Genomic DNA, 12,641 nt, shown 5'->3' with positions numbered 1-12,641 from the left:
TCTTCCATGGCTTACGGCCATACCACCCTGAATACGCCCGATCTCGTCCGATCTCGGAAGCTAAGCAGGGTCGGGCCGGGTCAGTACTTGGATGGGAGACCGCCTGGGAATACCCGGTGCTGTAAGCTTTTTATTCTCACCTTTCATCAGCAGAGGGCGCTGCTCCTCCTTTACTGGAGCCAGCTCCTTGGAAAACAGCACCAATGGACAAACTCTCCTTTTTTTCCCTTTTTTTTCCTTTTTTGTTTTTTTTAATTTCTCAATGAGTATATGTGCATTAACTCAAAACTAAATGGCATGTGGATCTTGTCATGGTGCTTGTTGAGTGCAGGAAAATGACAGATTACCATTTGCCATCCACCCTTGCTGCTGTTTTACCATCTATAAATGGCGTACGTACATGCTCTTCCATTGCTTACGGCCATACCACCCTGAATACGCCCGATCTCGTCCGATCTCGGAAGCTAAGCAGGGTCGGGCCGGGTCAGTACTTGGATGGGAGACCGCCTGGGAATACCCGGTGCTGTAAGCTTTTTATTCTCACCTTTCATCAGCAGAGGGCGCTGCTCCTCCTTTACTGGAGCCAGCTCCTTGGAAAACAGCACCAGTGGACAAACTCTCTTTTTTTTTTTGTTTTAATTTGTCAGTGAGTATATGTGCATTAACTGAAAACTAAATGGCGTGTGGGTCTTGTCATGGCGCTTGTTGAGTGCAGGAAAATGACAGATTACCATTTGCCATCCACCCTTGCTGATGTTTTACCATCTATAAATGGCGTGCGTGCATGCTCTTCCATGGCTTACGGCCATACCACCCTGAATACGCCCGATCTCGTCCGATCTCGGAAGCTAAGCAGGGTCGGGCCGGGTCAGTACTTGGATGGGAGACCGCCTGGGAATACCCGGTGCTGTAAGCTTTTTATTCTCACCTTTCATCAGCAGAGGGCGCTGCTCCTCCTTTACTGGAGCCAGCTCCTTGGAAAACAGCACCAGTGGACAAACTCTCCTTTTTTTCCCTTTTTTTTCCTTTTTTGTTTTTTTTAATTTCTCAATGAGTATATGTGCATTAACTCAAAACTAAATGGCGTGTGGGTCTTGTCATGGTGCTTGTTGAGTGCAGGAAAATGACAGATTACCATTTGCCATCCACCCTTGCTGATGTTTTACCATCTATAAATGGCGTGCGTGCATGCTCTTCCATGGCTTACGGCCATACCACCCTGAATACGCCCGATCTCGTCCGATCTCGGAAGCTAAGCAGGGTCGGGCCGGGTCAGTACTTGGATGGGAGACCGCCTGGGAATACCCGGTGCTGTAAGCTTTTTATTCTCACCTTTCATCAGCAGAGGGCGCTGCTCCTCCTTTACTGGAGCCAGCTCCTTGGAAAACAGCACCAATGGACAAACTCTCCTTTTTTTCCCTTTTTTTTCCTTTTTTGTTTTTTTTAATTTCTCAATGAGTATATGTGCATTAACTCAAAACTAAATGGCATGTGGATCTTGTCATGGTGCTTGTTGAGTGCAGGAAAATGACAGATTACCATTTGCCATCCACCCTTGCTGCTGTTTTACCATCTATAAATGGCGTACGTACATGCTCTTCCATTGCTTACGGCCATACCACCCTGAATACGCCCGATCTCGTCCGATCTCGGAAGCTAAGCAGGGTCGGGCCGGGTCAGTACTTGCATGGGAGACCGCCTGGGAATACCCGGTGCTGTAAGCTTTTTATTCTCACCTTTCATCAGCAGAGGGCGCTGCTCCTCCTTTACTGGAGCCAGCTCCTTGGAAAACAGCACCAGTGGACAAACTCTCTTTTTTTTTTTGTTTTAATTTGTCAGTGAGTATATGTGCATTAACTGAAAACTAAATGGTGTGTGGGTCTTGTCATGGCGCTTGTTGAGTGCAGGAAAATGACAGATTACCATTTGCCATCCACCCTTGCTGATGTTTTACCATCTATAAATGGCGTGCGTGCATGCTCTTCCATGGCTTACGGCCATACCACCCTGAATACGCCCGATCTCGTCCGATCTCGGAAGCTAAGCAGGGTCGGGCCGGGTCAGTACTTGGATGGGAGACCGCCTGGGAATACCCGGTGCTGTAAGCTTTTTATTCTCACCTTTCATCAGCAGAGGGCGCTGCTCCTCCTTTACTGGAGCAAGCTCCTTGGAAAACAGCACCAGTGGACAAACTCTCTTTTTTTTTTTGTTTTAATTTGTCAGTGAGTATATGTGCATTAACTCAAAACTAAATGGCGTGTGGGTCTTGTCATGGCGCTTGTTGAGTGCAGGAAAATGACAGATTACCATTTGCCATCCACCCTTGCTGATGTTTTACCATCTATAAATGGCGTGCGTGCATGCTCTTCCATGGCTTACGGCCATACCACCCTGAATACGCCCGATCTCGTCCGATCTCGGAAGCTAAGCAGGGTCGGGCCGGGTCAGTACTTGGATGGGAGACCGCCTGGGAATACCCGGTGCTGTAAGCTTTTTATTCTCACCTTTCATCAGCAGAGGGCGCTGCTCCTCCTTTACTGGAGCCAGCTCCTTGGAAAACAGCACCAGTGGACAAACTCTCTTTTTTTTTTTGTTTTAATTTGTCAGTGAGTATATGTGCATTAACTGAAAACTAAATGGCGTGTGGGTCTTGTCATGGTGCTTGTTGAGTGCAGGAAAATGACAGATTACCATTTGCCATCCACCCTTGCTGCTGTTTTACCATCTATAAATGGCGTACGTACATGCTCTTCCATTGCTTACGGCCATACCACCCTGAATACGCCCGATCTCGTCCGATCTCGGAAGCTAAGCAGGGTCGGGCCGGGTCAGTACTTGCATGGGAGACCGCCTGGGAATACCCGGTGCTGTAAGCTTTTTATTCTCACCTTTCATCAGCAGAGGGCGCTGCTCCTCCTTTACTGGAGCCAGCTCCTTGGAAAACAGCACCAGTGGACAAACTCTCCTTTTTTTCCCTTTTTTTTCCTTTTTTGTTTTTTTTAATTTCTCAATGAGTATATGTGCATTAACTCAAAACTAAATGGCGTGTGGGTCTTGTCATGGTGCTTGTTGAGTGCAGGAAAATGACAGATTACCATTTGCCATCCACCCTTGCTGATGTTTTACCATCTATAAATGGCGTGCGTGCATGCTCTTCCATGGCTTACGGCCATACCACCCTGAATACGCCCGATCTCGTCCGATCTCGGAAGCTAAGCAGGGTCGGGCCGGGTCAGTACTTGGATGGGAGACCGCCTGGGAATACCCGGTGCTGTAAGCTTTTTATTCTCACCTTTCATCAGCAGAGGGCGCTGCTCCTCCTTTACTGGAGCCAGCTCCTTGGAAAACAGCACCAGTGGACAAACTCTCTTTTTTTTTTTGTTTTAATTTGTCAGTGAGTATATGTGCATTAACTGAAAACTAAATGGCGTGTGGGTCTTGTCATGGCGCTTGTTGAGTGCAGGAAAATGACAGATTACCATTTGCCATCCACCCTTGCTGATGTTTTACCATCTATAAATGGCGTGCGTGCATGCTCTTCCATGGCTTACGGCCATACCACCCTGAATACGCCCGATCTCGTCCGATCTCGGAAGCTAAGCAGGGTCGGGCCGGGTCAGTACTTGGATGGGAGACCGCCTGGGAATACCCGGTGCTGTAAGCTTTTTATTCTCACCTTTCATCAGCAGAGGGCGCTGCTCCTCCTTTACTGGAGCCAGCTCCTTGGAAAACAGCACCAGTGGACAAACTCTCCTTTTTTTCCCTTTTTTTTCCTTTTTTGTTTTTTTTAATTTCTCAATGAGTATATGTGCATTAACTCAAAACTAAATGGCGTGTGGGTCTTGTCATGGTGCTTGTTGAGTGCAGGAAAATGACAGATTACCATTTGCCATCCACCCTTGCTGATGTTTTACCATCTATAAATGGCGTGCGTGCATGCTCTTCCATGGCTTACGGCCATACCACCCTGAATACGCCCGATCTCGTCCGATCTCGGAAGCTAAGCAGGGTCGGGCCGGGTCAGTACTTGGATGGGAGACCGCCTGGGAATACCCGGTGCTGTAAGCTTTTTATTCTCACCTTTCATCAGCAGAGGGCGCTGCTCCTCCTTTACTGGAGCCAGCTCCTTGGAAAACAGCACCAGTGGACAAACTCTTTTTTTTTTTTGTTTTAATTTGTCAGTGAGTATATGTGCATTAACTGAAAACTAAATGGCGTGTGGGTCTTGTCATGGCGCTTGTTGAGTGCAGGAAACTGACAGATTACCATTTGCCATCCACCCTTGCTGATGTTTTACCATCTATAAATGGCGTGCGTGCATGCTCTTCCATGGCTTACGGCCATACCACCCTGAATACGCCCGATCTCGTCCGATCTCGGAAGCTAAGCAGGGTCGGGCCGGGTCAGTACTTGGATGGGAGACCGCCTGGGAATACCCGGTGCTGTAAGCTTTTTATTCTCACCTTTCATCAGCAGAGGGCGCTGCTCCTCCTTTACTGGAGCCAGCTCCTTGGAAAACAGCACCAGTGGACAAACTCTTTTTTTTTTTGTTTTAATTTGTCAGTGAGTATATGTGCATTAACTGAAAACTAAATGGCGTGTGGGTCTTGTCATGGCGCTTGTTGAGTGCAGGAAAATGACAGATTACCATTTGCCATCCACCCTTGCTGATGTTTTACCATCTATAAATGGCGTGCGTGCATGCTCTTCCATGGCTTACGGCCATACCACCCTGAATACGCCCGATCTCGTCCGATCTCGGAAGCTAAGCAGGGTCGGGCCGGGTCAGTATTTGGATGGGAGACCGCCTGGGAATACCCGGTGCTGTAAGCTTTTTATTCTCACCTTTCATCAGCAGAGGGAGCTGCTCCTCCTTTACTGGAGCCAGCTCCTTGGAAAACAGCACCAGTGGACAAACTCTCCTTTTTTTCCCTTTTTTTTCCTTTTTTGTTTTTTTTAATTTCTCAATGAGTATATGTGCATTAACTCAAAACTAAATGGCGTGTGGGTCTTGTCATGGTGCTTGTTGAGTGCAGGAAAATGACAGATTACCATTTGCCATCCACCCTTGCTGATGTTTTACCATCTATAAATGGCGTGCGTGCATGCTCTTCCATGGCTTACGGCCATACCACCCTGAATACGCCCGATCTCGTCCGATCTCGGAAGCTAAGCAGGGTCGGGCCGGGTCAGTACTTGGATGGGAGACCGCCTGGGAATACCCGGTGCTGTAAGCTTTTTATTCTCACCTTTCATCAGCAGAGGGCGCTGCTCCTCCTTTACTGGAGCCAGCTCCTTGGAAAACAGCACCAGTGGACAAACTCTCTTTTTTTTTTTGTTTTAATTTGTCAGTGAGTATATGTGCATTAACTCAAAACTAAATGGCGTGTGGGTCTTGTCATGGCGCTTGTTGAGTGCAGGAAAATGACAGATTACCATTTGCCATCCACCCTTGCTGATGTTTTACCATCTATAAATGGCGTGCGTGCATGTTCTTCCATGGCTTACGGCCATACCACCCTGAATACGCCCGATCTCGTCCGATCTCGGAAGCTAAGCAGGGTCGGGCCGGGTCAGTACTTGGATGGGAGACCGCCTGGGAATACCCGGTGCTGTAAGCTTTTTATTCTCACCTTTCATCAGCAGAGGGCGCTGCTCCTCCTTTACTGGAGCCAGCTCCTTGGAAAACAGCACCAGTGGACAAACTCTCCTTTTTTTCCCTTTTTTTTCCTTTTTTGTTTTTTTTAATTTCTCAATGAGTATATGTGCATTAACTCAAAACTAAATGGCGTGTGGGTCTTGTCATGGTGCTTGTTGAGTGCAGGAAAATGACAGATTACCATTTGCCATCCACCCTTGCTGATGTTTTACCATCTATAAATGGCGTGCGTGCATGCTCTTCCATGGCTTACGGCCATACCACCCTGAATACGCCCGATCTCGTCCGATCTCGGAAGCTAAGCAGGGTCGGGCCGGGTCAGTACTTGGATGGGAGACCGCCTGGGAATACCCGGTGCTGTAAGCTTTTTATTCTCACCTTTCATCAGCAGAGGGCGCTGCTCCTCCTTTACTGGAGCCAGCTCCTTGGAAAACAGCACCAGTGGACAAACTCTCCTTTTTTTCCCTTTTTTTTCCTTTTTTGTTTTTTTTAATTTCTCAATGAGTATATGTGCATTAACTCAAAACTAAATGGCGTGTGGGTCTTGTCATGGTGCTTGTTGAGTGCAGGAAAATGACAGATTACCATTTGCCATCCACCCTTGCTGATGTTTTACCATCTATAAATGGCGTGCATGCATGCTCTTCCATGGCTTACGGCCATACCACCCTGAATACGCCCGATCTCGTCCGATCTCGGAAGCTAAGCAGGGTCGGGCCGGGTCAGTACTTGGATGGGAGACCGCCTGGGAATACCCGGTGCTGTAAGCTTTTTATTCTCACCTTTCATCAGCAGAGGGCGCTGCTCCTCCTTTACTGGAGCCAGCTCCTTGGAAAACAGCACCAATGGACAAACTCTCCTTTTTTTCCCTTTTTTTTCCTTTTTTGTTTTTTTTAATTTCTCAATGAGTATATGTGCATTAACTCAAAACTAAATGGCATGTGGGTCTTGTCATGGTGCTTGTTGAGTGCAGGAAAATGACAGATTACCATTTGCCATCCACCCTTGCTGCTGTTTTACCATCTATAAATGGCGTACGTACATGCTCTTCCATTGCTTACGGCCATACCACCCTGAATACGCCCGATCTCGTCCGATCTCGGAAGCTAAGCAGGGTCGGGCCGGGTCAGTACTTGCATGGGAGACCGCCTGGGAATACCCGGTGCTGTAAGCTTTTTATTCTCACCTTTCATCAGCAGAGGGCGCTGCTCCTCCTTTACTGGAGCCAGCTCCTTGGAAAACAGCACCAGTGGACAAACTCTCCTTTTTTTTTTGTTTTAATTTGTCAGTGAGTATATGTGCATTAACTGAAAACTAAATGGCGTGTGGGTCTTGTCATGGCGCTTGTTGAGTGCAGGAAAATGACAGATTACCATTTGCCATCCACCCTTGCTGATGTTTTACCATCTATAAATGGCGTGCGTGCATGTTCTTCCATGGCTTACGGCCATACCACCCTGAATACGCCCGATCTCGTCCGATCTCGGAAGCTAAGCAGGGTCGGGCCGGGTCAGTACTTGGATGGGAGACCGCCTGGGAATACCCGGTGCTGTAAGCTTTTTATTCTCACCTTTCATCAGCAGAGGGCGCTGCTCCTCCTTTACTGGAGCCAGCTCCTTGGAAAACAGCACCAGTGGACAAACTCTCCTTTTTTTCCCTTTTTTTTCCTTTTTTGTTTTTTTTAATTTCTCAATGAGTATATGTGCATTAACTCAAAACTAAATGGCGTGTGGGTCTTGTCATGGTGCTTGTTCAGTGCAGGAAAATGACAGATTACCATTTGCCATCCACCCTTGCTGATGTTTTACCATCTATAAATGGCGTGCGTGCATGCTCTTCCATGGCTTACGGCCATACCACCCTGAATACGCCCGATCTCGTCCGATCTCGGAAGCTAAGCAGGGTCGGGCCGGGTCAGTACTTGGATGGGAGACCGCCTGGGAATACCCGGTGCTGTAAGCTTTTTATTCTCACCTTTCATCAGCAGAGGGCGCTGCTCCTCCTTTACTGGAGCCAGCTCCTTGGAAAACAGCACCAGTGGACAAACTCTCCTTTTTTTCCCTTTTTTTTCCTTTTTTGTTTTTTTTAATTTCTCAATGAGTATATGTGCATTAACTCAAAACTAAATGGCGTGTGGGTCTTGTCATGGTGCTTGTTGAGTGCAGGAAAATGACAGATTACCATTTGCCATCCACCCTTGCTGATGTTTTACCATCTATAAATGGCGTGCATGCATGCTCTTCCATGGCTTACGGCCATACCACCCTGAATACGCTCGATCTCGTCCGATCTCGGAAGCTAAGCAGGGTCGGGCCGGGTCAGTACTTGGATGGGAGACCGCCTGGGAATACCCGGTGCTGTAAGCTTTTTATTCTCACCTTTCATCAGCAGAGGGTGCTGCTCCTCCTTTACTGGAGCCAGCTCCTTGGAAAACAGCACCAGTGGACAAACTCTCCTTTTTTTCCCTTTTTTTTCCTTTTTTGTTTTTTTTAATTTCTCAATGAGTATATGTGCATTAACTCAAAACTAAATGGCATGTGGGTCTTGTCATGGTGCTTGTTGAGTGCAGGAAAATGACAGATTACCATTTGCCATCCACCCTTGCTGCTGTTTTACCATCTATAAATGGCGTACGTACATGCTCTTCCATTGCTTACGGCCATACCACCCTGAATACGCCCGATCTCGTCCGATCTCGGAAGCTAAGCAGGGTCGGGCCGGGTCAGTACTTGCATGGGAGACCGCCTGGGAATACCCGGTGCTGTAAGCTTTTTATTCTCACCTTTCATCAGCAGAGGGCGCTGCTCCTCCTTTACTGGAGCCAGCTCCTTGGAAAACAGCACCAGTGGACAAACTCTCTTTTTTTTTTTTTTTTAATTTGTCAGTGAGTATATGTGCATTAACTGAAAACTAAATGGCGTGTGGGTCTTGTCATGGCGCTTGTTGAGTGCATGAAAATGACAGATTACCATTTGCCATCCACCCTTGCTGATGTTTTACCATCTATAAGTGGCGTGCGTGCATGCTCTTCCATGGCTTACGGCCATACCACCCTGAATACGCCCGATCTCGTCCGATCTCGGAAGCTAAGCAGGGTCGGGCCGGGTCAGTACTTGGATGGGAGACCGCCTGGGAATACCCGGTGCTGTAAGCTTTTTATTCTCACCTTTCATCAGCAGAGGGCGCTGCTCCTCCTTTACTGGAGCCAGCTCCTTGGAAAACAGCACCAGTGGACAAACTCTCCTTTTTTTCCCTTTTTTTTCCTTTTTTGTTTTTTTTAATTTCTCAATGAGTATATGTGCATTAACTCAAAACTAAATGGCGTGTGGGTCTTGTCATGGTGCTTGTTGAGTGCAGGAAAATGACAGATTACCATTTGCCATCCACCCTTGCTGATGTTTTACCATCTATAAATGGCGTGCGTGCATGCTCTTCCATGGCTTACGGCCATACCACCCTGAATACGCCCGATCTCGTCCGATCTCGGAAGCTAAGCAGGGTCGGGCCGGGTCAGTACTTGGATGGGAGACCGCCTGGGAATACCCGGTGCTGTAAGCTTTTTATTCTCACCTTTCATCAGCAGAGGGCGCTGCTCCTCCTTTACTGGAGCCAGCTCCTTGGAAAACAGCACCAGTGGACAAATTCTCCTTTTTTTCCCTTTTTTTTCCTTTTTTGTTTTTTTTAATTTCTCAATGAGTATATGTGCATTAACTCAAAACTAAATGGCGTGTGGGTCTTGTCATGGTGCTTGTTGAGTGCAGGAAAATGACAGATTACCATTTGCCATCCACCCTTGCTGATGTTTTACCATCTATAAATGGCGTGCGTGCATGCTCTTCCATGGCTTACGGCCATACCACCCTGAATACGCCCGATCTCGTCCGATCTCGGAAGTTAAGCAGGGTCGGGCCGGGTCAGTACTTGGATGGGAGACCGCCTGGGAATACCCGGTGCTGTAAGCTTTTTATTCTCACCTTTCATCAGCAGAGGGCGCTGCTCCTCCTTTACTGGAGCCAGCTCCTTGGAAAACAGCACCAATGGACAAACTCTCCTTTTTTTCCCTTTTTTTTCCTTTTTTGTTTTTTTTAATTTCTCAATGAGTATATGTGCATTAACTCAAAACTAAATGGCATGTGGGTCTTGTCATGGTGCTTGTTGAGTGCAGGAAAATGACAGATTACCATTTGCCATCCACCCTTGCTGCTGTTTTACCATCTATAAATGGCGTACGTACATGCTCTTCCATTGCTTACGGCCATACCACCCTGAATACGCCCGATCTCGTCCGATCTCGGAAGCTAAGCAGGGTCGGGCCGGGTCAGTACTTGGATGGGAGACCGCCTGGGAATACCCGGTGCTGTAAGCTTTTTATTCTCACCTTTCATCAGCAGAGGGCGCTGCTCCTCCTTTACTGGAGCCAGCTCCTTGGAAAACAGCACCAGTGGACAAATTCTCCTTTTTTTCCCTTTTTTTTCCTTTTTTGTTTTTTTTAATTTCTCAATGAGTATATGTGCATTAACTCAAAACTAAATGGCGTGTGGGTCTTGTCATGGTGCTTGTTGAGTGCAGGAAAATGACAGATTACCATTTGCCATCCACCCTTGCTGATGTTTTACCATCTATAAATGGCGTGCGTGCATGCTCTTCCATGGCTTACGGCCATACCACCCTGAATACGCCCGATCTCGTCCGATCTCGGAAGCTAAGCAGGGTCGGGCCGGGTCAGTACTTGGATGGGAGACCGCCTGGGAATACCCGGTGCTGTAAGCTTTTTATTCTCACCTTTCATCAGCAGAGGGCGCTGCTCCTCCTTTACTGGAGCCAGCTCCTTGGAAAACAGCACCAATGGACAAACTCTCCTTTTTTTCCCTTTTTTTTCCTTTTTTGTTTTTTTTAATTTCTCAATGAGTATATGTGCATTAACTCAAAACTAAATGGCATGTGGGTCTTGTCATGGTGCTTGTTGAGTGCAGGAAAATGACAGATTACCATTTGCCATCCACCCTTGCTGCTGTTTTACCATCTATAAATGGCGTACGTACATGCTCTTCCATTGCTTACGGCCATACCACCCTGAATACGCCCGATCTCGTCCGATCTCGGAAGCTAAGCAGGGTCGGGCCGGGTCAGTACTTGCATGGGAGACCGCCTGGGAATACCCGGTGCTGTAAGCTTTTTATTCTCACCTTTCATCAGCAGAGGGCGCTGCTCCTCCTTTACTGGAGCCAGCTCCTTGGAAAACAGCACCAGTGGACAAACTCTCTTTTTTTTTTTTTTTTAATTTGTCAGTGAGTATATGTGCATTAACTGAAAACTAAATGGTGTGTGGGTCTTGTCATGGCGCTTGTTGAGTGCAGGAAAATGACAGATTACCATTTGCCATCCACCCTTGCTGATGTTTTACCATCTATAAATGGCGTGCGTGCATGCTCTTCCATGGCTTACGGCCATACCACCCTGAATACGCCCGATCTCGTCCGATCTCGGAAGCTAAGCAGGGTCGGGCCGGGTCAGTACTTGGATGGGAGACCGCCTGGGAATACCCGGTGCTGTAAGCTTTTTATTCTCACCTTTCATCAGCAGAGGGCGCTGCTCCTCCTTTACTGGAGCCAGCTCCTTGGAAAACAGCACCAGTGGACAAACTCTCCTTTTTTTCCCTTTTTTTTCCTTTTTTGTTTTTTTTAATTTCTCAATGAGTATATGTGCATTAACTCAAAACTAAATGGCGTGTGGGTCTTGTCATGGTGCTTGTTGAGTGCAGGAAAATGACAGATTACCATTTGCCATCCACCCTTGCTGATGTTTTACCATCTATAAATGGCGTGCGTGCATGCTCTTCCATGGCTTACGGCCATACCACCCTGAATACGCCCGATCTCGTCCGATCTCGGAAGCTAAGCAGGGTCGGGCCGGGTCAGTACTTGGATGGGAGACCGCCTGGGAATACCCGGTGCTGTAAGCTTTTTATTCTCACCTTTCATCAGCAGAGGGCGCTGCTCCTCCTTTACTGGAGCCAGCTCCTTGGAAAACAGCACCAGTGGACAAACTCTCCTTTTTTTCCCTTTTTTTTCCTTTTTTGTTTTTTTTAATTTCTCAATGAGTATATGTGCATTAACTCAAAACTAAATGGCATGTGGGTCTTGTCATGGTGCTTGTTGAGTGCAGGAAAATGACAGATTACCATTTGCCATCCACCCTTGCTGCTGTTTTACCATCTATAAATGGCGTACGTACATGCTCTTCCATTGCTTACGGCCATACCACCCTGAATACGCCCGATCTCGTCCGATCTCGGAAGCTAAGCAGGGTCGGGCCGGGTCAGTACTTGCATGGGAGACCGCCTGGGAATACCCGGTGCTGTAAGCTTTTTATTCTCACCTTTCATCAGCAGAGGGCGCTGCTCCTCCTTTACTGGAGCCAGCTCCTTGGAAAACAGCACCAGTGGACAAACTCTCTTTTTTTTTTTGTTTTAATTTGTCAGTGAGTATATGTGCATTAACTGAAAACTAAATGGCGTGTGGGTCTTGTCATGGCGCTTGTTGAGTGCAGGAAAATGACAGATTACCATTTGCCATCCACCCTTGCTGATGTTTTACCATCTATAAATGGCGTGCGTGCATGTCCTTCCATGGCTTACGGCCATACCACCCTGAATACGCCCGATCTCGTCCGATCTCGGAAGCTAAGCAGGGTCGGGCCGGGTCAGTACTTGGATGGGAGACCGCCTGGGAATACCCGGTGCTGTAAGCTTTTTATTCTCACCTTTCATCAGCAGAGGGCGCTGCTCCTCCTTTACTGGAGCCAGCTCCTTGGAAAACAGCACCAGTGGACAAACTCTCCTTTTTTTCCCTTTTTTTTCCTTTTTTGTTTGTTTTAATTTCTCAATGAGTATATGTGCATTAACTCAAAACTAAATGGCGTGTGGGTCTTGTCATGGTGCTTGTTGAGTGCAGGAAAATGACAGATTACCATTTGCCATCCA

General features: G+C 47.4%; 32 non-coding genes across 32 annotated transcripts; all 32 read left to right on the top strand.

The window, feature by feature from the left end:
• Positions 1–9: 9 nt before the first annotated feature.
• LOC144460371 (5S ribosomal RNA) lies at positions 10–128 on the top strand. The gene has a single exon (XR_013489089.1). It is a non-coding gene; the product is annotated as a 5S ribosomal RNA (ribosomal RNA).
• A 285-nt stretch (positions 129–413) lies between these two features.
• Positions 414–532, top strand: LOC144460370 (5S ribosomal RNA). Its single transcript, XR_013489088.1, has one exon. It is a non-coding gene; the product is annotated as a 5S ribosomal RNA (ribosomal RNA).
• Positions 533–797: 265 nt separating this feature from the next.
• On the top strand, positions 798–916 carry LOC144460369 (5S ribosomal RNA). The gene has a single exon (XR_013489087.1). It is a non-coding gene; the product is annotated as a 5S ribosomal RNA (ribosomal RNA).
• A 285-nt stretch (positions 917–1,201) lies between these two features.
• Positions 1,202–1,320, top strand: LOC144460368 (5S ribosomal RNA). Its single transcript, XR_013489086.1, has one exon. It is a non-coding gene; the product is annotated as a 5S ribosomal RNA (ribosomal RNA).
• A 285-nt stretch (positions 1,321–1,605) lies between these two features.
• LOC144460918 (5S ribosomal RNA) lies at positions 1,606–1,724 on the top strand. Its single transcript, XR_013489637.1, has one exon. It is a non-coding gene; the product is annotated as a 5S ribosomal RNA (ribosomal RNA).
• Positions 1,725–1,989: 265 nt separating this feature from the next.
• LOC144460367 (5S ribosomal RNA) lies at positions 1,990–2,108 on the top strand. The gene has a single exon (XR_013489085.1). It is a non-coding gene; the product is annotated as a 5S ribosomal RNA (ribosomal RNA).
• A 265-nt stretch (positions 2,109–2,373) lies between these two features.
• On the top strand, positions 2,374–2,492 carry LOC144460366 (5S ribosomal RNA). Its single transcript, XR_013489084.1, has one exon. It is a non-coding gene; the product is annotated as a 5S ribosomal RNA (ribosomal RNA).
• Positions 2,493–2,757: 265 nt separating this feature from the next.
• On the top strand, positions 2,758–2,876 carry LOC144460917 (5S ribosomal RNA). Its single transcript, XR_013489636.1, has one exon. It is a non-coding gene; the product is annotated as a 5S ribosomal RNA (ribosomal RNA).
• Positions 2,877–3,161: 285 nt separating this feature from the next.
• On the top strand, positions 3,162–3,280 carry LOC144460365 (5S ribosomal RNA). The gene has a single exon (XR_013489083.1). It is a non-coding gene; the product is annotated as a 5S ribosomal RNA (ribosomal RNA).
• Positions 3,281–3,545: 265 nt separating this feature from the next.
• Positions 3,546–3,664, top strand: LOC144460364 (5S ribosomal RNA). The gene has a single exon (XR_013489082.1). It is a non-coding gene; the product is annotated as a 5S ribosomal RNA (ribosomal RNA).
• Positions 3,665–3,949: 285 nt separating this feature from the next.
• LOC144460362 (5S ribosomal RNA) lies at positions 3,950–4,068 on the top strand. The gene has a single exon (XR_013489080.1). It is a non-coding gene; the product is annotated as a 5S ribosomal RNA (ribosomal RNA).
• A 264-nt stretch (positions 4,069–4,332) lies between these two features.
• LOC144460361 (5S ribosomal RNA) lies at positions 4,333–4,451 on the top strand. The gene has a single exon (XR_013489079.1). It is a non-coding gene; the product is annotated as a 5S ribosomal RNA (ribosomal RNA).
• Positions 4,452–4,714: 263 nt separating this feature from the next.
• LOC144460998 (5S ribosomal RNA) lies at positions 4,715–4,833 on the top strand. The gene has a single exon (XR_013489717.1). It is a non-coding gene; the product is annotated as a 5S ribosomal RNA (ribosomal RNA).
• A 285-nt stretch (positions 4,834–5,118) lies between these two features.
• LOC144460360 (5S ribosomal RNA) lies at positions 5,119–5,237 on the top strand. Its single transcript, XR_013489078.1, has one exon. It is a non-coding gene; the product is annotated as a 5S ribosomal RNA (ribosomal RNA).
• Positions 5,238–5,502: 265 nt separating this feature from the next.
• LOC144460359 (5S ribosomal RNA) lies at positions 5,503–5,621 on the top strand. Its single transcript, XR_013489077.1, has one exon. It is a non-coding gene; the product is annotated as a 5S ribosomal RNA (ribosomal RNA).
• Positions 5,622–5,906: 285 nt separating this feature from the next.
• On the top strand, positions 5,907–6,025 carry LOC144460358 (5S ribosomal RNA). The gene has a single exon (XR_013489076.1). It is a non-coding gene; the product is annotated as a 5S ribosomal RNA (ribosomal RNA).
• Positions 6,026–6,310: 285 nt separating this feature from the next.
• On the top strand, positions 6,311–6,429 carry LOC144460357 (5S ribosomal RNA). Its single transcript, XR_013489075.1, has one exon. It is a non-coding gene; the product is annotated as a 5S ribosomal RNA (ribosomal RNA).
• A 285-nt stretch (positions 6,430–6,714) lies between these two features.
• Positions 6,715–6,833, top strand: LOC144460916 (5S ribosomal RNA). Its single transcript, XR_013489635.1, has one exon. It is a non-coding gene; the product is annotated as a 5S ribosomal RNA (ribosomal RNA).
• Positions 6,834–7,098: 265 nt separating this feature from the next.
• Positions 7,099–7,217, top strand: LOC144460356 (5S ribosomal RNA). The gene has a single exon (XR_013489074.1). It is a non-coding gene; the product is annotated as a 5S ribosomal RNA (ribosomal RNA).
• Positions 7,218–7,502: 285 nt separating this feature from the next.
• On the top strand, positions 7,503–7,621 carry LOC144460355 (5S ribosomal RNA). Its single transcript, XR_013489073.1, has one exon. It is a non-coding gene; the product is annotated as a 5S ribosomal RNA (ribosomal RNA).
• Positions 7,622–7,906: 285 nt separating this feature from the next.
• Positions 7,907–8,025, top strand: LOC144460766 (5S ribosomal RNA). Its single transcript, XR_013489485.1, has one exon. It is a non-coding gene; the product is annotated as a 5S ribosomal RNA (ribosomal RNA).
• Positions 8,026–8,310: 285 nt separating this feature from the next.
• LOC144460915 (5S ribosomal RNA) lies at positions 8,311–8,429 on the top strand. The gene has a single exon (XR_013489634.1). It is a non-coding gene; the product is annotated as a 5S ribosomal RNA (ribosomal RNA).
• A 265-nt stretch (positions 8,430–8,694) lies between these two features.
• LOC144460354 (5S ribosomal RNA) lies at positions 8,695–8,813 on the top strand. Its single transcript, XR_013489072.1, has one exon. It is a non-coding gene; the product is annotated as a 5S ribosomal RNA (ribosomal RNA).
• A 285-nt stretch (positions 8,814–9,098) lies between these two features.
• LOC144460353 (5S ribosomal RNA) lies at positions 9,099–9,217 on the top strand. The gene has a single exon (XR_013489071.1). It is a non-coding gene; the product is annotated as a 5S ribosomal RNA (ribosomal RNA).
• Positions 9,218–9,502: 285 nt separating this feature from the next.
• On the top strand, positions 9,503–9,621 carry LOC144461607 (5S ribosomal RNA). Its single transcript, XR_013490309.1, has one exon. It is a non-coding gene; the product is annotated as a 5S ribosomal RNA (ribosomal RNA).
• Positions 9,622–9,906: 285 nt separating this feature from the next.
• On the top strand, positions 9,907–10,025 carry LOC144460351 (5S ribosomal RNA). Its single transcript, XR_013489069.1, has one exon. It is a non-coding gene; the product is annotated as a 5S ribosomal RNA (ribosomal RNA).
• A 285-nt stretch (positions 10,026–10,310) lies between these two features.
• LOC144460350 (5S ribosomal RNA) lies at positions 10,311–10,429 on the top strand. Its single transcript, XR_013489068.1, has one exon. It is a non-coding gene; the product is annotated as a 5S ribosomal RNA (ribosomal RNA).
• A 285-nt stretch (positions 10,430–10,714) lies between these two features.
• On the top strand, positions 10,715–10,833 carry LOC144460914 (5S ribosomal RNA). Its single transcript, XR_013489633.1, has one exon. It is a non-coding gene; the product is annotated as a 5S ribosomal RNA (ribosomal RNA).
• Positions 10,834–11,098: 265 nt separating this feature from the next.
• Positions 11,099–11,217, top strand: LOC144460349 (5S ribosomal RNA). The gene has a single exon (XR_013489067.1). It is a non-coding gene; the product is annotated as a 5S ribosomal RNA (ribosomal RNA).
• A 285-nt stretch (positions 11,218–11,502) lies between these two features.
• Positions 11,503–11,621, top strand: LOC144460348 (5S ribosomal RNA). Its single transcript, XR_013489066.1, has one exon. It is a non-coding gene; the product is annotated as a 5S ribosomal RNA (ribosomal RNA).
• Positions 11,622–11,906: 285 nt separating this feature from the next.
• Positions 11,907–12,025, top strand: LOC144460913 (5S ribosomal RNA). The gene has a single exon (XR_013489632.1). It is a non-coding gene; the product is annotated as a 5S ribosomal RNA (ribosomal RNA).
• Positions 12,026–12,290: 265 nt separating this feature from the next.
• Positions 12,291–12,409, top strand: LOC144460347 (5S ribosomal RNA). The gene has a single exon (XR_013489065.1). It is a non-coding gene; the product is annotated as a 5S ribosomal RNA (ribosomal RNA).
• Positions 12,410–12,641: the final 232 nt, after the last annotated feature.

This window comes from Epinephelus lanceolatus, chromosome 22 (assembly GCF_041903045.1).
Source record: "Epinephelus lanceolatus isolate andai-2023 chromosome 22, ASM4190304v1, whole genome shotgun sequence".
NCBI lineage: Eukaryota > Metazoa > Chordata > Actinopteri > Perciformes > Serranidae > Epinephelus > Epinephelus lanceolatus.
Note: the sequence above shows the minus strand (reverse complement) of the source record. Positions and strands in the feature narration are given on the sequence as shown.